The sequence below is a fragment of the Ochotona princeps genome, chromosome 19 (genome assembly GCF_030435755.1).
Source record: "Ochotona princeps isolate mOchPri1 chromosome 19, mOchPri1.hap1, whole genome shotgun sequence".
NCBI lineage: Eukaryota > Metazoa > Chordata > Mammalia > Lagomorpha > Ochotonidae > Ochotona > Ochotona princeps.
The window spans coordinates 24,440,261-24,464,863 of NC_080850.1; the positions used below are offsets into that span (position 1 = coordinate 24,440,261).

At 40.9% G+C, this 24,603-nt stretch overlaps 1 protein-coding gene across 2 annotated transcripts in view; it reads left to right on the top strand.

Annotated features, from left to right (window-relative positions):
• Positions 1-11,696: 11,696 nt before the first annotated feature.
• Positions 11,697-24,603, top strand: part of HTR4 (5-hydroxytryptamine receptor 4) — a 138,214-nt gene continuing 125,307 nt past the window's right edge. For both annotated transcript variants that reach the window (XM_058677695.1, XM_058677696.1), the window contains exons 1-3: positions 11,697-11,963; positions 15,835-16,061; positions 17,664-17,764. The gene's annotated coding sequence lies outside the window, so the exon portion shown is untranslated. The remainder of the gene's footprint in view (positions 11,964-15,834; positions 16,062-17,663; positions 17,765-24,603) is intronic.

The window sequence follows — 24,603 nt, forward strand, 5'->3', positions numbered from 1 at the left end:
CCATTCTCACTTCAAAAGTGTGTGCCTTTTACATCAGGACCCCAATTTTTAAATTCTTATAATTTCTATTTATGCTATAATTAAAATAGCCATGAATTTGGGAGTCTCATTCTCTTACCAGGCATGCTAACAAATCCTACTATGTCTCCCTGGACCTGCCTTGCTTATTTCATCCCATTGATACTTCCTTGATCCAGTTCCTCATCAACTTGTGCCTGGGCTATGGCTCATCTTCAGGTTCCAATAGTGTTAACACTTCTTCTTGAAGCTCTTAAATCATGATTTCGTAAAGGCAAGCTATATAGGTCATTCCCTTGTTTGAAAAGTTTCTTGTAACTTCTAATAACTTCTCAATGGCTTTTAAGTGAGCTCCTTTCAGGGGAAATGCTGGGGACTCTATCAGAAAGCACAGAATTACGGTGTCAAGTGGGGTTTAATGCAGTGTGGCCTTAAGTTCTTGCCATGACTGAGTCCTCCCTAGATGAGGAATGGTTGCAGGGAATGCAAGAAGACAATATACATCATCAAAACAATATGGGAGAACCTTTTGTCTCTTTCAAATTCCACTCATCACTGGCAACTATCTGGGCTTCTGACATTTTTTTCCTTGGGTAACTAGGATTGGCAGAGACACTGCATGATAAGTGAAGGATCTGTTAAACAGGATATAGAACTCTATCCCAGGTTTTAAGAGTAAAAAGTTGCTTTAGGATCACTGTTCCCGAGAATTTAATATATGTGGAGTTTGCTGAAGAAAGCTATTGATGGCTCATTTTATTTTTAATTTTAATTTCTAAAATTTAAAGAGAGAATGATAGAGATCAATCTTCTCTCCAATAACTTTTGAGATTTAGTTCCTTACCCAAATATAACAGCTGGGGCTGGGCCAGAGCGAGCCAGCAGCCAGGAACGCCTTTCAGGTCTCTCACATGGAAGATAGGGACCCAAATACATATAAATATATTCCTATTCCTAGTATAATTCGTTAAATATAAGCATATTTATGAAGAACATATATTTGCTGAACACAGGCCTATTATTTTTAAATTTTAAATAATGAGGTTCTATTGTTTTTATACTCAAAAAAAATAGTAAGACATATTTCTTGTCTTTTTAAAAAATTTCGTGGTTTATCATAATAATCCAATATGAAGACAGTGATGAAAGCATGAAGGAATGCTTGATCTAGGGGTTAAGATGCCAGTTGTTACCTCTATTGCATATGCCACAGCACTTGGGTTCAAATGCCAGCTGTACCCTTCATTCTAACCTCCTGCTGATATGCGTGTAAGGAAGCAGCTGGTGATGGCTCAAGCACTGGGGTCCTTACCACCCACTCGGGAGACCTCAGTGAATTTCTGCACTGGCTTCAATCTTTGCTAAACTTCATCACTATAGGCATCTGGAGAATGAACAGTGGATAACAGCTCTGCCTGACTGCCTGTCATTCAAATAGATAAAATTAACAAGTAAAAATATTTTGAAAGGAAAACAGAAAATTACCATTGATGGAATCAGTTCTATAAAAATGACTTTAGATAATGGCTATCGTAATAAACTTGTTTTGAGCTTTTGTTAATCCAAAGGATTAGGCCACAACTGGTTGGTAGCATATGGGCAATAATCCAACCACTTAGTATTTTGTTTTTTTTTTTCACACTTGCTCTTATGGCTTACCGGCATTTGTAAATTGGTATATTACATTTGCTGTGACTTTCACATAATTTTCCCATGCGATTATGGCATATTTATATCAATGATCCCTTTGTTAGTAGTACTCTGCCACTTAACTTTGAAATTTACTTAATCTCATTAGCCCTTGCTTTTCTTATTATGAAATACAAATCATGAAAGGGATTTAAGGATTGTTATGTAGAGTAACAGTGCTCAGAGTCCTATCTGCAACAAATAAGCAGTTTCTAAAATGACAACAGTGCTGACAAAGATGATGATGAAGACTACAGTGATGATAATGAAATGTACCACAGCTAGGGAGCTTTGTGCAAGGCAATGCTGTGAGGAGGATGTAAAAGGCATTCTGAAGACAAAGTCACTAGTTTATCCAGGTTCTTCTCTTCCCAACCTTTTCCCCAAGAACAAGATACCAGCAACTATGATATCTCTTTACCCTTTCCCAGCTCATTAACACTTTTTGCCTATATGGAAAGACATATTTTTGCTTCAAATCATCTCATTTGCTATCTGCAAAATTCAAGAAAGATGGATTATTTGCCTGTTGTGGCTACCCCATTCTGCAAACTTGAGTAGGAAATGTCAAACTGTTTTCTTTGAATCATTATTTGTGGGGAGTTTTCCTTTCCCTAGATTCATGAAACTGTTTAGCGCCCTGTCTTCTATTGAAACATCTTATCTTCACACAGATTCTAAAATGGACAAGATAGCACACAATGTACTAACGGTAACAGAAGAATTTGGCTGAGAAGTGACTTTCCCTCTGAGATCCCTTGAGGTCTTGGCCTCTCCTTGAGGATGGCTCTGGGAATCATGACCCAACTCCCACACTGAGAACCATCCTTCTAGTATCCCCTCGGATTACGCCAGCAGCTTCAAGTGTTCAGTAACAATGCTCAGAAGAGGGTTTGTCTTGAGGGCACTCCTGCTGGCCTCAAGTCAAAGAACCACCAGGACCTGACTATATCTTGGAAATGTTTCAGACATGTGTGTGATTAATTGTAACGTACAAGTATTCATGTTAATGCAGGGAATTTGCACAGGTGCCTAATGAAGTTATGGAAAATAAAAATAGAGAACAAAATACAGTATCTTAAAAATCATGTTACCACACTCAGTTTATAGACAAGGGAACAATGTTCAAAGAAACAAAGCAGTGTCTGGGTCTGGCACAGTGGCCTAGCAGCTGAAGTCCACACCTTGAATGTGCCGGGATCCCATATGGGCACCGGTTCTAATCCTGGCAGCCCTGCTTCCCATCCTACTCCCTGCTTGTGGCTTGGGAAAGCAATTGAGGACGGCCCAAAGCTTTGGGACCCTGCACCTGTGTGGGAGACCCGGAAGAAGTTCCTGGCTCCTGGCTTCGGGTTTGCTCAGCACCAGCCATTGTGGTTATTGGACAGAAGATCTTCCTCTTTGTATATCTGACTTTGCAATAAAGATAAAAAATAAATCTTTCAAAAGAGAAAGTTCTACAAGATAAAGGACAAATTTCTGGGAGACTTCCTGGCTTGCAGATGACCTATTTCTGGCTTTATCCTCCAATGGGCTTTTTTTCTATGTGCACACTCCTGGTGTCTCCTCCTCTTAGAGTGACACCAATCCTTTGAATTGGGTCTTTACCCAATGACCTTATTTATTTAGTGTAATTGCCTCCTTAAAGGCCCCCCCACCCCAATAAAGTGACATCCGCTGTTAGAAGACTTGGACTTACACAGTAGAGTTTGGATACAATTCAATCCTTCCCAGCAATCTCTTCAGTGTTTTTGGGGGAAAGAAATCTCCAAATCTGAACTGTTTTTGGTTCCCATAGTTTAGACTCTTGGCTCTGATTTGGAAGGTGAAATTTACCTAGGTGCAGACTGCATGGTGTTCCTTGAATGATAGCTCTATTGAGATCATAAAAATTGGTGGGTAGGGGAAAGGCAATAAACCAAAGAAAAGTTAAGTAACTTTCCAAACAGCATAGTGACTGTATAGAGGGGAGGGAACTGAGGGTGGCCAGGAAAAAACAACTTTGAATCTTTCTTCCAATGTAACTGAAACCCTAGTTGATAAAATAATGACAAGCTTTGTTTTCTGTGTGGACAGAGGAGGCTGCATTTGACTTAATCCTTTGGCCTCTATTCAACCTGGAGGTGATGCCACTTGTGTCCATGAGCTTCAAAACCTAGAAACCATTATCCTGCCAGCATTCCCTTGCTTTGCAAATGGCAAAAAATCTGGTCCAGAGCATAAGGAAAACTTTCCCAAAGCCGCCCCACCAGTGTGGGCAAAGTAAGGATCATGATATTAACCTCACAAATGCGATCCAGAAGTGGGGGCAACTCTGCTCTTCTGATGTTATCATTGCCGCCAATTTCATTCTAAGCAAGTTCAAATTAGGAAATACATTACACAGCTCATAGGGATATTTTAGACACTAAGTATTTTCTCAAGGTTTTTAAAAACAATATTCAGAAACTCGAGAAAGCATATTGCAAATTCTGAGCAGGGATTATCATTCATCAATTGAGATCAAACTTTCTGTGAAACTGTTCTGTGTGATTGATCTGCCGCTTAATTATGACTAAATGAAACTGGAAGGTTTGTTCTTTGCCTGCTGGTTCTCACACTTGGCTCCACTTCAGGGTCAAGTGTGGATTCTGATAAGTGCCAGCCCAGAAACTGTTTAACTTGGGTTGAATCCCAGCTTGGTCACAATCTAGCAGTGTGATCATGTGAAGATGGCTTTTGTTTTCAAACCTCAGCTTCTTCAGCTGTAAAATGATCATGATTTTCCTTTTAACCTCATAGAGTTGTTGGAAGAATTAAAATCCTTCATAGCTAGTTTCTGGCAAGCACTAGGAAATGTTGGTGATCTACAATCAACTAGATTCTTATCCTTTTACTACCTTTAAAGGACTTTAGACTTTGCAAAACCCGTTTACATTCTTGCCTCATCAACTCACAATGGTTTAATAACACCAGCTATATAAGTCAGAATCTCCTGATTCTACAAAATAGGTTATTTCATAAAAGCAGAACTTCAGAAGTAAACAGAATTGATCTGCTCTTAGAAATACAAAGTAGTTTTTGCAAAACAATCTCTACTCCCTAATAAAAAAGACAACTCCCAATTAAACATTTAAATATACCTTTATAGAATGACACTAAATTTTCTACCTTTGCCTATACCTACCATGCCATGATACATAGCAGAAAGTCAAATTTGTAACTAATGGACTATACTACTGTGATAATTTGGGAGAAAATGGTGGGAAGAAAAAATAGGGAAGGAAGAGGGAAGGGAGAGGGAGGAAACTCTGTACCTACAAAACTATATTATGGGAAATAAAAATAATAAAAAAGCAAAGTATTAGTAAAAGAAACTGCAGACACAAATGCATGAAAAGATATCTCATGTTCATGTACTGAGATATTACTAAAATGTTCATACCTACCAGGCAATATACAGTTTCTATTTAATCTCTATTTTCAAAAAGTCGCAAAGGTATTTCTCAATAAACTAAAACAATTCTAATATTTCCATGAAACCAACAAAGATCATGAATAGCCAAAGTGATCTCGGGAAAATACAGAGCTGGAAAATCACATTTCCTGATACTAAACTGTATTATAAAACTTTAGTATTCAAAACAATAATGTTACTGGCATAAAGCAGACACACAGACTGAAGACACAGAATAGAGCACAGAAATGAACCCATATATATATTTATATATATATAATCAACTAATAACAATTATATATATAAAATAAACTAATCCTTGACAAAGGTGCAATGAAGACATATTGATGAATGGGTATTCTTAATGATGCTGGAAAAATGGAACACACGTAAAAGAATAAAATTGGACTCATAAGTAAAAACCAACAGAAAATGAGTTACAAGCTGAAAGCTGAAAATATAGACACCCCCTCTCTAAAAACAGTGAAATCTCTCCAAAGTTAGTCCTTGCAATGAATTTTTGGATAGAGTGCCAAACGCAAAGAAGTCAGAAACAAACATAAAAAAGCAACATTTCATCAAACTACATTTCTGCACAACAATTGAAACAAATGGTAACATGAAAAAGGCAACCTACAAAATGGGAGAATTATTTGCAAACCATCTATCTGATGAGTAATTAACACCCAAAATGTTTAAGAACTCATGTAACTCAACATTAAAAACAAAATCAAACCGCACTGAAGCAATGATTGTGAAAATGAGAAAGGACTTGGATATTTTTCAAAGGATAACATATATGGTCAAGAGTGTGTACGTGTATACAAATATATGCAAATGCTTGATGCCATTAATTATAGAGATGTAAGTCAGATGCACATCTTTCAGGATGGCTATTTTTAAAAAACATAAGGGTTAACAAGTACTGGCTGGAAGTAGAAAAAAGGGAATCCTATTATACTGCTGTAGCTATTGCAGAGAGCAATTTGGATGTTTCTTAATATGAAAATAGAATTCCCATATAAGAAAACCCACTACTAGGTATAGACGCGGGAATCAAAATCAGTGTCTTAGTATCTGTGCTTTCAACTTCACTGCCACAAATATAGAGACAATCTAAATGTGCATTGGCAAAAGAATGGGCATCTTAAATGTGATGTTAGAAATACAGTGTGGACAAGCCTTGGCTGGGCTGAAACATTCAACAGTAAAAACTGGAATGGATTGAAGGCCAGCAAGGAGGGCTGGCCCATGGAACCACCAGTACATGCAAGATATGGCATAGGGAGAGGTTCTGATGGAGCAGCTTGGGAAACTCCTGTCAGGACACAGTCCCTACAGGTCAGGGCAAGAACCATGATAGGAGGTAACCCAGACCAGGCCAGAGAAAGATACCCACCGGCATACAATGGCATAGGTGGGGGGGGGGGGCAAACCAGGCTGAATCCATTCACATCACCCACTGATGAATCTGAGCATCAGAATAAAGTGTGGGTCGGGTCTGGTTCGGTAGTGACACAAACCAGTGCACATTGTGGAATGCCAAGGTGAGGTGAGCTGTACCAGATGTGGTCGCAGTGCCCAAACAGCACATGTGAGAACCAGGGGAGTAGGGGGCAAAGCCGGCAGGGGGAATGTGGGCTCCCCTGCTAGACAACCACTCCCACTGGAGAGGTGAGTTGGGATGGGGGCAGACCAGACCAGGCAGGGCTACAGCACCTGCAGACCTCAGGTGAGCTAGATCAGCAAAGGGCCAGGTTGGGCTGACTGTTCTGACTGGTGCAAGCAAAAATTAGAGTGGGTGAGGGATGATTGGCTTTTGCCGCAGCATCAGCTGGCAGAGGCTGGCACTGGGGGCTTAATCTATCAAGTTAAACTCCAGAACCACCTGGAGAGTGCATAATCAGAGAGTGGGAGCGGCCTAGTAGGGAAATAGTGGGTACCTCCCTCTTGGGTTACCATTCCCACTGGAGAGCACAAAAACCAGGACAGGGGCAGGGGTGGCTAGACAGGGGCAGTGTGTGGGCTGGATAGTAGGGTAGGTTGGGTTGAACTAGGCTTCAATGTCCATTGACATGCACGAGAGCTAAATGGGATGTGGGACGGACTGAACAAGTCTGTGGTACATACTGGCATGCATGGGAACCAGGGTAGAGGGCAGGGCTGGTAGGGGTTATAGGGAGTCACCCCAATCAGGCTGCAGCTCCCACTGGTTTGCGTGAGGGCCAAGTATGAAGTGGGCAGGATCGGGTTGGACTACAACACCCATCGGTTCACATGGAAGACATGGCTGGAAACAGAACTGACCCAGCAATTGCAATGACCAGCATGTGCATAAACTGATTGGGGCGACAGACGGTGCCGGACCCTGTACTGCAAGCACACACAAGAATCAGGTCTGGGATCACCTCAGACGAAGTTTCTTTGGAGATCCCTCCAACTGAACTGCTGATCTCAGAACCCCAACCATGAAGAGACTATGGCAGCCAGTGGATTCTGAATAGGTTTCATCGTGATTGGAATGGCAAGACTGGCAGCAATCCAGAACTGTTGAACCACCAAAACTGCTTGAGCAGGACCCTCAGAGTGTGCCCCACATCGGGGACCTGGGATGGGTGGTAGGCTGGGTGGGGCTTCTCCCTTTGTTTCTACCCTGACCCCAGATACAGGGGAAAAAAATATTAGTGTGAAAACAATGGCATTACCCACTTTCATGTAACCCTTGACCCTTTGTACCCTAATCAACTAAGTAAGATTATTAAAAAAAAAAAAAGAAATAGTTTTGTTAAACTTGTTTCATTTCTTTGTTAAAACAATGGTTAAGAATGAAATACTATTATAGTTTTAATGATCTAAGATTATTTTGCAATTTACTGTATTTACTGTATATGAGTGAAATGGTCATCTTATTTGATTACTCTATAACCCTGGCCTATATTTCCACTGATCCAGAATTTTTTTTTTTTTTTTTACTTTGGACTTCATATCTGGTTGAACATTAAGCCTATGAGTATAATGTAAATTAAAAATGTTATCTCAAATCCAAAGAAAATAAATAGTGCCATTATATTCTTAGAATTGTATCTATGAACTACATTGATTCTGTTCTCCTTGTATTGACATCACATTAACATGAGAATTGATGAGAATTATGTAGTCATCATTATTCATTTACTGTGATCCTGAGAATCAAATTCATTATAATTTAATAGTTTTTAAAAATGTAAAAAAGAAATGCAAAGTATCTGATTCAATCACTCACTGTTAGGTATAAGTCAAACAGTACCTAAGCAGCAGCAGAGGATTCTGTCCAAGGCAGAACAAGTTGCTTTCACCTTTGATGATGGCCAATCCCTCCCAGCAGGACAAGGAAGTCTCTGGCTTCCACTGTCTGCCTGCCTCTCTCTGTGAGCACAGTCTGCAGAGCAGGGAGCCCCACCAGCAGGGCACAGAGAGTATGCTGTCTGCTTCCTTTCTGTTAGACCCCTCCTTGTGGTCACAGGACAGGAAAGATGGGCCAGGCAGATGGAAGTCCAAAAAAACAAACAACAAAAAAGTGGCTGGCTGGCAGAAAGCATCTACAAGGGCAATTCCCTGCCAGCACTTGTGGGTATCTTCAAATTGACGTCGAACTTCCTGCTATGCCAAGAGGGATCAGTTTCCAAGAAAACAGGCAATGATGAGTAAGGATGCAGTGTTCTGATCAAATCTGCATGCAGATTGAATTGTGAACCACGTGGGGGGGGGGGAGAGGGAAGGGGAAGAGAATGTGAGAAAGGTGACCAAGAACAGGTGCTCGTTTTCCCCAAAGATTCCTGCAGCTGGGTTTGCATAGCACATTGATTTCTTTTTAAATCTTCGGTAACTGCTAGCAGTGGTTTAGGCAAGCCAGATAGGCCCCGCTCCTTAAAGAACCTATACTTCAGAAGAGAAGCAAGAAAAAATTGCAAATTCTGTTCAAATATCTTGGTCAGATGCTCTGTCAGATTTGTCTCCAAATGTATAGTTCTGTAAAAGAACTGAGCTTGTGGGCTGAGACCACTGCAGTGGAACTGGAGTGGGATTGGGTGAAGTCTATAGAGTCCCACACAGTGAGGACCGAAAGCAAACTACTACCAGTGGGTGTCCTAAAGAAAGGAATGGAATTAACAGGCCTGAGTTTGACAAAATCTACCCGTTAGGATTTGTAGCCTCTGTGGCTGTGTCGCCCCTTATCCCCAGACCAGAGCTCTAAATTACCACCAGCTACTTGATCACTGTGTGGATTCTATGGTCTGGGTTGAGAGGGGAAGCTTGTCTTTGCTCCCCAATGTCTTAGACTTCAGTGAAAACACTGCAAGTCTTGAGGTGACTCAACTCCTGTGAGACGGCATCATGTCAAGGCTTGCCCACTCACGGCTGGAGGTAGCACCAGCTGTCTCCTGGGGCCTCAGTGGGGCTGTTGGCAGAACATATCACATAGCCTCTCCACGTGCTGTCTCTACTTCCTTCCAGCCTACAGCTTCAAAGAATGGGCATGCTAAAGCTGTAAGCTGGGAAGTAATGACCAAGGAGCAGCTGCAGCTGCCAGCTCCTTCCTACAACACAGCCTGCACTTCAGCACCCTCTTCACTACCCAAATCCTCCCTCTCCTGTGCAAGGGAAAACCACAGTTTTGCTGCTTACAACCGATGGTATAAAATTATATACAACAGGCCACCGACTACACCCCTGGGACGACTTTAACTCATTATATCATTATAGTAAAATTATCACGTCAACTCTCCTTTTCCCATTATGCATCTGGCATGTTTTCATAAAAGGTACAAGAAAATAGGTGATACTCAAGCCCCATTCCAAGTCCCATCCCTTATGCCAAGCCAATTAAGTTCCCATCAATCCTTTTGCCCCCAGTTCATATACAAGGATGACCTTGAACATCATGGTGTACATATCTTTGTTAAACATACCTGCACTCCTTCCTGTGCATTTTAGCTCTGCATGTAAACAGATGTTGCACTCTGCTGTCTTTACCTACAAATCTTCCTCAAATTCTTTTGTTGCACTGGAACCAAATAACCTGGACCCAGCCGCTCTATGACGCTATGAGAACCATGTAGAGTTAAACACTTATAATCTAGTCTGGGAAATCATATGGGGTTACGTGTAGTAACATTCCCAAAGTTAGGCAAATAAGCTTAAACTCCATCGGCCAATGTGTGAGTATCTACTTCACTTCAAAAGAAGAATGCATGCCGTAGGATATTCGGTGTGGCTATCATTGCAAAATGTAAGGGGTCCATTCTTCCCAACAATGAATAATCAATCCCCAGAGCTTAAAATCCTTCTGCACTGTTTAATGGCACAACTGATAAAGCTCAATATGCGAGCACATTTTAGTATAATCTATTCAAGTTTCTCTCTGATTTCACTTTAACCCCTTACATTTTGAGTTTCAGCCATACCAGAATCATTCCTGGTTGTTACCATGTCAACCTCTTTCTCACTCTGGAACCTTCAAGCACTTGCTCCTGTGGCCACAATACTCTGCCCTTTCTTATGCTGTTCGTCCTGAAGGAAGGAACAGAGTAGGACTATTTCCAGCTTTAAATTCCCTGTCCTTGTTTGTGCAAGCTGTCAAATTTACACAATGAAGGCAGGCAACCAAGCATGCATGCTTTCTAGTTCTCATTCCCTGCATTTCCAAGCCACTCACCCCAAGAGAAGGATAAGCAGAATCTTAGCAGAACAAATAAAGACAACCTCCTTTCTTGTCTTCCTTTGTGCACCAGAAGATGAAAGACAAGGATCCCGGGCCCTGGGAGCCTGGCTGGCTTCAAGTGAACTGTGCTACTGACTCAGGAGACTGCAGCTCCCAAACGAGGTTTTCTTCCACTCTGGAGCCCCTGCAACTGAAACCCAAGTGATTCCATTTTCGCAAATTACAGTCTCCCCTTCACAGGTGCAGAGAGGCTGCTTAACCGGGGAGAGCCTTCCTCTGAAACCACGGGCATCTCCTAGGCACACCTGGGCTAGCGAGCAGGTGGTCACTTTGTAACACAGAATTCCACGATGCTTAATTTTTTTTTTTTTTTTTTTTTTTTTTTTAGAAAGCACGTCAGGGTTTCAAACCACCAGGACACTCGTTCCCCGCTACTCCCCAATGCCCTCATTTTTTTCTTCAGCTCTCTGGCTGAAAAGGCAGGTGTCTATGAGGAGCGTGGACATTTTCCGAAAACTTTGTATCAGTCCAAGCACACTACACCAGCGACTGCAGCATTTACTGGGGGCTGCTCACTGACCAGCACCCACAACTTACCGAGGCTGACGGCTGGACAGAAGCTCTGGCTCCTCTGATCAACTTTCATGAAAAGTCACCTGGGTGGAGAGCTGTCGCAGTCGAGCTTGGGGTAACGACCTGCCGCCAGCCTTCGCCCTGCTGCCTCCCAGGCGCTTCCGGGTCCGGCCCATGCCGCACGCAGCCGCGGCTCACGTGGCCGCGCCATTTCCGGTCCTTTGGCCTATGGTGGGTCAGGTGGCTGCCGCGAGCGGGAAGAGAGCGGGCTGCTTGAAGTCTCGCGAGGATATGAACACCGGAGGATGCCGCTTACCCTTTGACCCTTCCCTCGAGCATGCACGTCCCACAGGGCCGCTTGACTTTCTCGAAAAGAGCTGTTTTCCTAGAATCCAGAGGTTAGTGAACGTGTCTGTCAAGGGCCGGAGAGCGGACAGTTGGGGCTCTGTGGGCCTGCGTGGCAGTGGCTGGGTCGTGTGTCTGAGGCATGAGGGAGCTGTTGGTGGCCAAGAGAGCTGTGTTCACGGGCACCGAGGTGTGTCCATAGTTTTTAGAATCTTTGCCGTGTTATCTTTTTTTTTTTTCCCAGCCCTCCTCTCCTCCCCCAACCATCTCATAAGAAAAAGAGAAAAAAAAATCTGTCTTAGCTCACGAGCTGCCCAAAAATAGTCCGCATGTCCAGAATAGGCTAACTGGCCTTAGTAATTTAACTCATTCCTTTGAAACATTTAATTCCTGCTGATTCGCAGCTGAAGTCAGTCAGCCCATGTGACCTGCCAGGGACAGCCGGGCCTCAGGCACTGTTTTTCCAGTGTATGTGCTGGGTCCTCATCATTCTTAGCTGTGCTTACCGATATAAATTTCTTTAAATGTCAATATGAATTTTCATTCTTCAGACAGGCTTTCTAAGAAATTGAATTAAAATTAAATGATGCTGTGCATTTGGGCGCATGCCATTTTTAAATGCACCGTCATTAATGTGATCCTGTGACTATCGCCTACTTTGCCTGTGGAAACAGGAGCCCCAGGAGACCAAAAAGTGGATCTCTTTCTGAACTTTTTTTTTTTTTTTTTAGATTTATTTACTGTTTATTGGAAAGGCAGATTTCACAGAGAGAGGGAGAGCCAGAGAGAAAGATCTTTCATCCGCTGGTTCAGTTCCCTAGTGGCCCCAATGACTGGAGCTGAGCCAATCCAAAACCAGGAGTTAGGAGCTTTTTCTGGATATCCCATGCAGGTGCAAGGTCACAAGGCTTTGGGCTGTCCCCTACTGCTTTTCCAGGCCACATGCATGGAGCTGTATTATGGGAAGTACTACAGTCAGGACACGCACTGGCACCCACATAGGATCCTGACGGTTGCAAGGGGAGAATTTAGCTACTAGGCTACTGTGCTGGGCCCTTTCTCCACTTCTATCTCCAGTTCCAGCAGAGACAGCACAACCCATTTGTGAAGAAAGGAGATTTTTTTAAAATCTGCTTTTGCTCCTGTTCTGAGGAGAGGCACAGCCTCTAACAAAATGGCACTTAAAATACAAGATTAACTCTGGAGGCAACGGAAGCATTTCTTGGTAGGATCTTAAAGTGTGGGCAGCTAGAACTGAACTTGGAACTTAGATGTTACAGAACGTATGAGTTATGGCAGATCATCACCTCCCACATTTTCAAAGATGTTAATTGCCCTCGTTACTCATAGTTCACATGTCTCCTACTACTAACCATATTTATTATTATAAACTTATTCATGTGATCATTTGGTTACTGTCTATCTTACCTCTGACTGGAGTGGCTGTGGACAGTTTCTAAATATTGTCAAAATAACAAAACTTTAACTGTACATGGATGAAATGTTCATTTTTCTGGTCAGTCATTATAACTGTTGTCTATACTCTTGGTAACTAAGGTCTTTTTGCTTTTTACATGCTGAACTACCACTTTGGTGAAGTATCAAGTTTTTCACTAAATTGTAAATCTCATATATTCTGTCTCAAAAGTTAAAAACGAAAGGGAGAAAAGAGGGGAGAGCATTGTGTTCTTAGATTTTTCTTTTTAAAGATTTTATTTTACTTGAAAGTCGGAGAGGGAGGGAGAGACAGATATCTTCCATTGCTGGTTCACTCCTCAAATGGCCATCCCCACCAGATCTGGGCCTGTCCAAAACTAGGAGCCAGAAGCTTCTTCTGGGTCTCCCATGTAGGTGCAGGTGTCCAAGGACTTGAACTGTCCTCTGAGGTTTCCAACGGTATCACCAGGGAGCAGGAATGGAAGTGGAGCAACCAGACATTTAACTGGTGCCCATATGGGATGTGGTTGCTGCAGGCAGAGGATTAGCTGGCTGTGCCACCGTAATGGTCTCATGTTCTTAGGATTTTATCTGCAAATCACACTGTTTAAATACCAATTAAAAATTAAAACGTAAAAAATTTAAAGAATATAACAGAACTTTAAAGAGGCAAAGAAATGACATTAGATAATCGAGAAGGAAAATGAGTCTGTTAGGCACATTTATTTAGAGTGCACTTTTTGATCAAGATTGTTTTGTAACTCTTATTTGCATATTTCAGATGAATAAAACTGTGCTTTTGCTGGGACAGAGGTTTTGTGTTTAACATAGTACTTCAGGCTAACATCAAAGACAGCCTTAGAATTTATTCCCTTATTCAGCAAGTATTTATTGAGAAACACAAGATTACAAAACACACAATGCTTGCCTGAAAGAAGCACTTTCCACTTCCTTTCCCAACACATCCTGCCCTGGGCTTGCTCTTGATTCTGCAAGTTGTCATTTCATCAACAAAGAAGTTTGTCCTTTTGTGGGTTTGAGAAGTCATCGTGGGTGAGGGGCACTGTCTGTGCTGTGACGTCTCCACAGCCTGAAGTTGAGATACCAGCGGTATGATTGTCGCAGCTCTGTGCAAAGAATCCCCTGGAAGGAGTTTGAAGAAACCTCGGCTATGACCTAAGAAGTCTGGTGTTAGCCAGGTTCTCCCTGAAAGCCTCTGCACAATCCTAGGCACCTGGCTCTTCTCCCTCTGGATCTTAATTTCCTTCAAGGAAGAGAAAAGGAAAGAAACTGGAGGAATGATCTCTAAGATCTTTTCAGGTCTCACATTCTCATCTTGCATTTAGCACCACATCTGTGCACTTGAGGAACCACAGCAAACGCGATCTCCTTAAGTCTCAATTGCATTTATTTTATTTGTGTGAAAGGCAAAGAGACAGAGGAGGAGAGTGGCACTAGTTTATTTTCCAAACACCCACAAAACCTGTGGTTTGGCCAGGCTGAAATGAGGAGCCTAAAATTGGAAGCAGGTCTCCCACATGAGTATCAGGGATGCAGGTTTTTATCTACTTCCCAGGGTGCACATTAATCTGGGATTAAATGAAGTCAGGACTTGAACCCATCACTCCACTGTGGGATATGGGCACTTAAAATGCTGACTTCACTGCTGTGCCCAATGCCTGGCCCCCTAAGCCTCAGTTTAGTTATCACTGTTTTATGAAACTTCGTTTTCTAGCATTTGAGAAAACAACAAATTCAGCCCTTTTTAAAGTCTCTGACTGAAAACAGCTGAATGTAAACAGGCTGTAAGATCTGAAATGGTCATGAAATTCTTTCAGAGGCCGAAGTGTCACCATCATTTTGAGGGTATTTTGGGGGATTTTGTCTTTGAGTGATCCCCAATCAGATAATAGGCACAGATAGAGTTCATTGCAATTGCCATGTGTTGAATATCTATCTATTCGATGCCAGGCACTGTCCTGATTGCTCTGCAAGTAGTATCCCCATTTGATCCTCTCCACAACAGTATCTTAATGCAAGCAGAAAATTAAAAGGTTTCTTTCCTAACAGGCCAGCACAGAGCAGGATATTTAGCATCAGGATGAAAGTGTGAAGGGAGCAATTAGGAATGCATTTTTAATAGTTTATGGCTCTATCATGAAATGCTAGTATTTTAATCACCCAAGGCTTTCCAGCAGCCTTGTGGGTCTAAAGGAGAGCCACTAGCTTTCCTATGTCATTGCAGCTTAAAGTTGTGATTACTTATAAAAGATAATGAGGGAGAATGAGGTGTGTCTGTTAAAGAGGGAGAGGCCTGAGCAACAACACAGAGAGGAGTTATGTATTTGCTCTAGATTTATTAGTCCAAGCATTGGTTTGTGTAATTGTAAGGTGTTGGTAGGTAACAGAGGTAAACCTCAGCATTTGACAAGACAACAAATTGGGGTGGAGACTGCTTCAGAGTGAGGGAGGCGTGAGGGTATGCAGGATAAGTGCAAGGGATGGGAGGAGGAAAGTAGGAGAGAGAGCAGAAGCATCCAGTTCTCTATTGAAATGTTCTATTTGAGTCCCTCATTGTTTCCTCAAACCAGCATTTCTCATTTTTTAAAAATACTTATTTGAAAGGCAAAGTGAGAGAGTCACACACAGGGAGAGGTCTTCCATCTGCTGGTTCACTCCGCAAATGACTGCTATGCTTGGGCTTTTGAGACCAGAAGGCCAGAACTCCATCCAGGCTTCCGTCATGGGTAGTAGAAACTCAAACACTTTGGCCGTCATCTGCTGCCCTCCGTGTGCGTTAGTGGGAAGCTGGATTAGAAGCTGAGTAGCCAGGACTCCACCTGACGCTGCTACAGGATGCAGGTATCCCAAGTGGCAGCCTAACGTGCTGTACCACAGTGTCTGCTCCTGTTTCTTACCTTCTTCAATTAACTGTTTCAACCTCATTTTTAGTCTAAACACTTAGTCTATCATGAAATAAAAAGAGTTTCTCTCCTAGTTTCTCCTACCTCAATAAAACACAGTCCAGTTGTTAAACCTGAAGTCTGGGAACTATCCTAGATTCCTTCCCTGGCCTTTCACAGTCATAAACTAAAACCCATTGACTCCTATCACATATAGGCTCAGCCATATGTTCCAGAGTCCTCATGGAAGACAGTCCCATGCTAGTATAGCACATCAGACTGAACAAAATAAAAAATGAAATCAGTGACTCAGCTTGTGAGAAGTTATGTTAAGAAAAACACTGTAGGGCAAGAATGATTAATCAGGATCACTGCGGGCATGCAAGTTCAAACAACATGGTTGTTGACATTTTAGAACAATGAGGGTTTGAACCATGAAGGCTACTGTACTCCTGGAAAAGGCAGGCCCATGAAATTGGGAAAGAACAGTTGGATGGTAGAGCAGTGGAAGGTGGGAGATGGAGTAGTGAGGGATGGATTCTGTGGAGCTTCTGGCTTATATTCTCAGTGACAAGAGGAGACATGGAAAGGTTTGGATCTGAGAAATGACTCAAATCACAACATATCAGCTGTCAAAATGTTTCTGAAGCACATTCATGTCTTTCCATCTCTACTACCACTGTCCTTGTCTAAACCACCCTCATCAGTTAACTTTTAGAAAATCTCGCAGTTGGGTTTGTACATTTTAAAATTTAACCCCTTAAAGCCTTGTAGAACAATACTCATCTTTGAAATAATACACTACATTATGGCACATCTGGCTTACAGTGCTCTGTGCTTAAGATGTTCCCCATTGTACTGTAAGCAAAACTTAAATTCCCTTCCCCCACATGCAGTCAATTTCATGTTCACCCAGCTGCAGCTCCTCTCCTTTTGTCAGTGATTCTCTCTGCCTTAGGCTCCGGGCAACTGCAATTCTTTTTAGTCCTTTCTCCTGCTCTGAGTCTCTCAGGTGCCTCTTCTTGACAGCTGCCCTGTGAATGCCCCTCTCTGAGTTTCCGTTAGCACCTTGCTGTGTCCTGTACATCACTTAAACAATTTATAAGACTGTATTTGTTTGCTTGCTTTTGTGAGTCTAAACCTCATTCCATGAGAGTAAGATTCCCCTGGCTTTGTCTGTGTCCCTAGAGCCTAGTATGATGCTCATCACTTGTTGGTGTGGAGCGAAAATTGAAAGAATACACAGAAGGATAAATGAGGACCATAGATACTCCAAAGTGAAATATCCCGACTTGAGTGTGTGCGTGTGTGTGAGAGAGAGAGCGAGAGGAAGAGGAAGAGAGAGAGAGAGAGAGAGAGAACGAACTGTGTATCAGGGTTGGTAAGAAAGCTTTGTAATAAAAAAAAAAAACATGATTTTATGAGCTGTTTTAAACATTTCTTTAACAGAAAGGACAGCAGGTATAATGTGAAAACTCGAAGTGATGACATTCTTTTGCCTTGTAAAATGATATTTTTAGTGTATTCATTTCTCTTCTAATTGTTGCTACATTTATTTCAGTTCCCATGGGAACCTAGAGAAGGACTTCTGTTTCCCCCACCCCATGGGTTTCAGTAAAGGAAAATGGACCAGGAGCTGCTGCAAAATCTTCCCTTCTTCAGGTGATTCAGCACACCCAGCATTGACTGGAAGCTTGCACTGTGTCAGGTCTGTGCTCAACATGGTGAGTAAGGAGATAAATGTGAGCTAGTGCTTTGCTGTGGCGGGCGGGGAGGCACACAAGTCAATCCGCAGTGCAGTGTGATTAGGTGACGTGATGACTTGTGCGAGGTGTTACAGAGGTCAAGAAAATTTTCTGGAGGGATAATCATAAATTACATTTTGAAATCATCCTGGGGTTAGCCAAATGAGAGTGGGTAGAGAGAGTGGGAGGAAATCTGTGGTCAATTATCTTGCTATTTCAATTCAGATGCACAAGGAAGAATTGAATCACAAAGAAAAAAGGGGATAAAGCTCAGGAAAGTGAAACATACTGTCCTCTTAAGTCTGTATACAAAGGATGGCTGTGAGTCTAGATAAAGAAAACTGTTGAAAGTAGAAGGAAAAGAATTTCTTGTCCATGTGGTACTTGGATGTATGACCAAGTAAATTCTTCCCAAGCAAAGGAGGCCAACTTTCCATTTTTGAACACATTCAATGGTCAGAAGAGCAAACTGCACCACTGCATAACCATTTCAGAATAAATCCTGATTCTTCCTAAGCATGTTCAACACTGAATGGAAGGTACTTTCCAGGAGTGCTCAAGTTCCTCTCTCTCTTTGCCTTTCTTCTCTGCCTCTCAGCCTGCAAGTGCTCCCTAGAGTTTTCTTCCCTCCAAATCTCTGCACCAATCCGCATGTGCTTTTCATCACTCTCATCCAAATTCTGAAATTTGAAGAATTATAGGGAAGACCTCTGTTTAAGTTGGGCAGGACTCCTAGGAACTGATTATTTTAATTTTGTCACATGTTTATCAAGACAATCAACAGGACCTACTTCTGCTACTGACACAGTATCCTAGAATGTGAGAAGTCAGGAAATCCAGTGTCTTAATTCAGTGTTCTCACTCTACAAATCAAAGAGCTGATGATCAGGGAAAAGGGACCAGCACAGACTGTGCCATGAACTGTCTAATAAATAAGATAGAATTCTTACATTTTTAATAGTTAAATTCCTTTGAATACAATTCAAAACTGAATTTCCTTCCTTAGATACCCATCCTCAGAAATTTCAATTGTGTAATTCTAGGATCTCTGTAAGATTCTCTTCATGAATCCAGAATACAACTTTTCTCTTTTATTTCTCTGTTTGAAATGTAATAACACTATTTTTAAAAAATTCCCTTTCTTAATGGCAGTTTATTGAATTTTCCCCCAACTACTCAAAATAATGAAATGCGTAAGATGGAACAAAAAATGTAGGGAGTCATCCAAATGCTTATTCTTGGCTATGAGCTGCCAAATTAAACATGCTTTTATGCAGAGCTAAATCTGCAAGGAAAGAATTTGGAACAAATGGTTATGGCACTGAACCACATGGTTTGCATGCATTATCTCACATAAACCTTGCAATACTCCTGTGAATGAAATTACTGTTTCCACTTTACTGGTAAGCAGAGACTTGGAGAGGTTAGATTGTAGGTCATATGGTACTGGCAGAGCCAGTATATAAATCCAGGTTTGGCAGAATTAGGGTCAGAGATTTTAATCTCTCTATCATACTCAACAAGAGACAAAATAGATGAATTCAAAGATGTAGTAATTTTACACCATTTCCACAACCTGGGTGTCATCACTGATGGATACAATGAAAAGGAGCAGTTATGACTCTTGTTTGCAGTTCTGAAAAGAATTTCCTATCCGTGGATTCTTTGTGAGGAAGTTTGATAGGGAGCATAACTGATGTAGTTTGACCAAGAACCGCCTGAAGCCAGGAGCCAGTAATACATTCTAGGTCTTGCATGTACGGGGTGGCAGGGATCACACTAATTGAAATATCATCTGTTGATTCCCAGGGCCTGTATTGGCAGGAAACTTGAATCAGAAGCTAGAGCTGTGACTTGAATCCAGGCACTATAATGTGGGGTGCTGGCTGCGTAAGCAGCATCTTGACTACGAGGCCAAATGCCTGCATTTGAAGTGCTTTTGAAGCCTAAGTTTTAGGTGTCTTTCTGCTAAATAAAATTACATGTCTAAATCTGAATTTGTCATTAAGGAGCTTTTCTGTTCAATATGACAACCAATAGCAACCGGGCACAAGGGACATACCTGATCCAAACGAGATGCACTGTATGTGTTATACACTCTTGGCTTTGAAGGTTTAGTACAAGAAAAAGTGCACAAAATATTTCACTGAAGCTTTTTATTTATTAAAATGTTATGTTTGTGTGTATTTAAAATTTTAAATGAATATAACTGATATCTTTTTATTCTATAGAATTAAGGGATTTTAAAATTACTTTTCTGACAGTATAATGCTAGAATATCAAAACTGGGAAGAACTATCTAATCTCACATTTAATTTTTTTAAATGAAAGAGTTATGATAGCGACTAATGTTTATTAAATGAGCTTTGCATGCTTGATAATGGACCCTAGTACTTCACATATATCATTTTATTTCATGTTACTCCAGTCCTGTGAACCAGGTACCATGATCATGCCCATGCTTAGAGATAAGGTCTAGAGGCCTATTTTGTTCTGTTTTCCATATCTAGTAGTTTAGCTGCTCCTCACTACTTTAGTTTCTGTGGCTGGTGGAACATTCAAATGCTTCCTAGATACAGATGCCATGTATGTGTCTCCCTGGTTCTCTTTCACTGACTTTCCCTGTCTGTGGCAACCAAAGCTTCATGGACTCATTCCATTATCATTTCCCCTAATTCAGATATAATTTTGTCTTTGAAACAAACTCAGGCATAATGAAAAGGAATGGTCATTTCCATGGAGGTGGGCTGCCATAATAATAGCACAGTCTATTTTCCTAACTGCAAAATCAGAAGAAAGTAGACAAATATTGACCTTGGTGATAGAAAGTGGATTTTCTTTCTGCCCGAGGCTACATTTTGTCATGTCAACACATACACACAAAGCACAGTACAAGCCACTTTTTCTAGACTTTGTAATATTGACAGTGCAGCTACATCATAGACCTGATATCTAGATACTAGATGAAAGATGAGAATAACATGCACAAAAATTAAGCTATCAACCAATTTATAAAGGACAACATTGGAAGCTTGTGAATTTTAGAATAGATCCAGCTCTGCCTATTTCTTTCCCAACTCTGAAGGGATTATTTATGGTTTTTTAGTTGAATGTTGGAAGACACTGCCTGCTTGTGTTTAGGGGTTATGTTATATGATTGGTGAGTTATCGGAGACACTAGAGTCACACTTAGAACAGGGAGATGATCACTTCAACATGAAAACTGGAGCAAATGAAGGATAGGAAGTTCGCTCACAGGTATGCTAACTCTAGCTATATAGTTACAGAATGGAATGGAAGGCATTACTTGAATTTACTTTCTGCATGTATTTTTAAATTTATTACTTAAATTTACTTTCTGCACGTATGATTTAACATGAAACTGAAAATGTGCAAGTAGAGTGAAGGTGCATATTACTGCACTAAAATTTCAACCTCCCAGTTCCTCTGATAAAATAGTAATGGTTTTATCCTCAAGGAAGGGATGTTATGAATAGGAAGGGAAGAATTTGTCTCTGGTGGACTTGCAGAATTTGTGAGTTGATTGGTAGAATAGTAACCAGGTATCCCTTTTGTGCCTGACACTATCCCAGGTGCTGAGGGACAAGAGATGAATCAGGACCATCCCTGTCCATAAGTTATTCAAAAATTTCAAAGCAATGACATTTTTATTTTTTTTTTAGGAAAATAGATGAATGCCAAAGAACATAATGGGCATAGTCCCGAAGGGCTTAGGCAAATATTTTAATATTCTATTGTTATTATCATTATTACTATTATCAGAAGGAGGACGAAGAAGGCTAACAGGAAAAGGAATGTTATAAAGGACCCTCTGGATATGCTGCTGCATCTTCCCCCAGCAGGCACTGGCACCATGGCAGGGTGGGTGAAGGTGTGAGGCAGATACTTGTGGGTACTTGAGTGGAAAAAAATTAGGGGCTAGTAGAGCTATTTATTGCTTTATGTCTTTCAAAGCATCCATATTTTAAACTATGTGGAAGAAATGCAGATAAGAGACATCATCCATTAATGAATAGAATCTTATAGTAGAATCCTGTTCTTTTAATTGCTTAAATGTATATATTTTCCAAAGTTTTAAAAACATTAAGCTTGTCCAGTTATGCAGTTTTAAAAACTAAAAAGACTGCTAATTTTTAAGGACCAACAGATTTATATTTTACTTGCCAAGTAAATGTTTATGTTTTTGTTTAATTTCTGCCTCATTTATTTACCCCTAAGATACTGAGTTGGTAAATCAATTCCAGGGTATGTTGTGGCTTTATGTTCTTATTCTGGAATTTGTTGTATTCACTGATACCAACATCAGGAGTCAAGTTAAATCAGCTTTGTACATTATTCTGTTTTCCATCCTCAAGATATGTTATGGCCTAGGCTTCTTTCTGAATCAGAAGATACTGGAAATTATAAAGCTCACATGAAGCAGGGATTTGTCATCACCTGATTGGGCAGAGGGGCACTCACTCTACGTATGCCACCTCAGGTCTGGATCATGCACTGTTTTGTTTTTTCCCACTCCACTTTGCAGGTCCATCCCAGGACAGAGGATGGAAGAAACCAGAGTATTTAAACCCTGGGTGTCTAGAGTCCAGCTCCTGTACTTGGAGGTGAGTTGCTATGTTCCATGGGCATGTCTTGTCAGAGTATTGGGATGTATTTGTGCCATCTCAGTTTTTGTCTTGGGCCGCATATGCTGCTCTACATTCTGAGAGGAGAGTCTTCAGAAGGACGGAGAAGCCGTCCCTGTTTGCTCTCACAGTCAGACTGCTCTGTTTTTCAGTGTAGTCACATCCCTTTCTCTGGTTTCTCTTCCACACAACAGATGTCCACTGATGTTCCTAAATAGCTATGTTATCAGTGGCCAAGATTATCTTTTCAATTAACAGATACACTTTTAAAATCTTTGAAAGGAAGTATATGGGTTTTTTCCTGGTTATAAAGTCAGATAAATGTTCAATGTAGACAATTTGACAATTCTAAAAAGTATAAATAAAAAAGAAACTCAGGTTTGAGGAATGGGTGTTTAGCACAGTGGTTAGCACACCTAGGTCCTACATTATTGTGCTTGAGTTTGATGCCAGCTCTGCTCCTGACTCCAGTTCATACTAATGTTTACCCTGGGAGACATTAGTAATGGCTCAGGTGGTTGTGTCTCTGTCTTCCATGTGGGATTGAGTTCCTGGCTCCCAGTTTTAGCTCTGAACCAGCTCTAGCCATTAGGGTCATTTGGGAAATGAATCAGTAGATAGGAGTACCTTGTCTCTCTACCTGTGAAATGAATTGGAAAATTGATTTTAAAAGTCATATTTGAGCTGTGATTCTGCCTAATGGGAATAACCACAGCTAATATTTTGTGGCGTTTCTCATTGTTATCTGAGACCATAGGACACTGTTAAATGTTCTGCTTGGCATTCTACTTGGTTCTGTGAATATTTTGTGATTTTTTGCCATATGACTTACATAGTCTGTGAAGCCACATTTGGATAGGTTTGTGTGTTTGTGTGTGCATACACAATTTTCTTCAGCAAGTTTTCCCATAATTTCAAATCGCCATAGAGAACTGTCTGGGATTCCTGTATATACTTCCTCCTCTTCTTTGAGCTCCATCTAGAGCTGTTACAAGCCATGTAATTTGATGTTTAACTTCTTATACTGTGACTTCTCTATGCCCATTTGCATGTTATTCATAGTTTACTCTTTATTTCAAGCTTTTAAAAAAAGATTTAATAGTATGTGTTTATAGGAAAGGAAAATATAATATGTTTAGTTTACAAAAGTCAGCTCCAGAGGTGAGAACCTTTTATTTATTTTCTAATTTTTTCTGTCAGGGCTATTGAAGTTTGAAATTTACAGAAAAGCCAGCTGAACTGTCTAGGAGTAGGTTTATTGCATGCATAGGAAAATATACATTAGTAAAAACCTAAATGCTATAGGTACCATTTATTTTCAGGTAAAAGAAGCTTGCAAATATATAATCTTTACCATAGAGTCTTTCTCAGGGACAAATGTTCTGATATTTTTCTCCATCTTCATGACTTAGATTTTTAAGGTTTCAGAATGTCTGCTGCTAAGTTCTTTGTTGCACAGAATGGGAAGGAGCCAGGGAGCAAAAGAAATATGGCATGCTTTCCTGGAAGTTCTGTGTGGCGCATCTTGGTTGTTTCCTTGGCCAGAGCTCAGCCAAGTGCTGGAAGGCTGGGAATGTAATCATTGGGAATTAAATAAAATTGAAGTTTACTGTCCATGGAAGTTGGAGAACAATGAATAAGTCAATTGGAAAAAATGTATTACTTCCCATAACTGAACAGTTCAAGGGTCATCCATATCTTCAGGTACAGGTAGACTGCTTATGTCAACATCATCAGAACTTTGCTTCCATTTTTCAGAGTTTCTCGGGGGAGTTTTCCTTATATTTTGCTTTCATTCCCACAGTGTTTCTTTCTAGGATGGTAAAGGTAACCATATTATTTTATGATACCTAATTATATATGTCACTGTGCAGAGAAGAAAGGGAATTCTTTCTGAGACATCCCACAAGGCTGCAACAATATTTTCTTCCCCAAATCCTGAGCAGTTTATCATTTGCCTAAAATAGACCAGATTTTATACCTGAAAACATCTTTATGACTAAATAAGTGGAATGTACTAATAGGAAGGATTAAACTAATCAAAGTGATTGCTAGGACTGGTAATGGTTTTAGCTTCCCTGAAACACAGAATAGCCAGATGGGGATGATG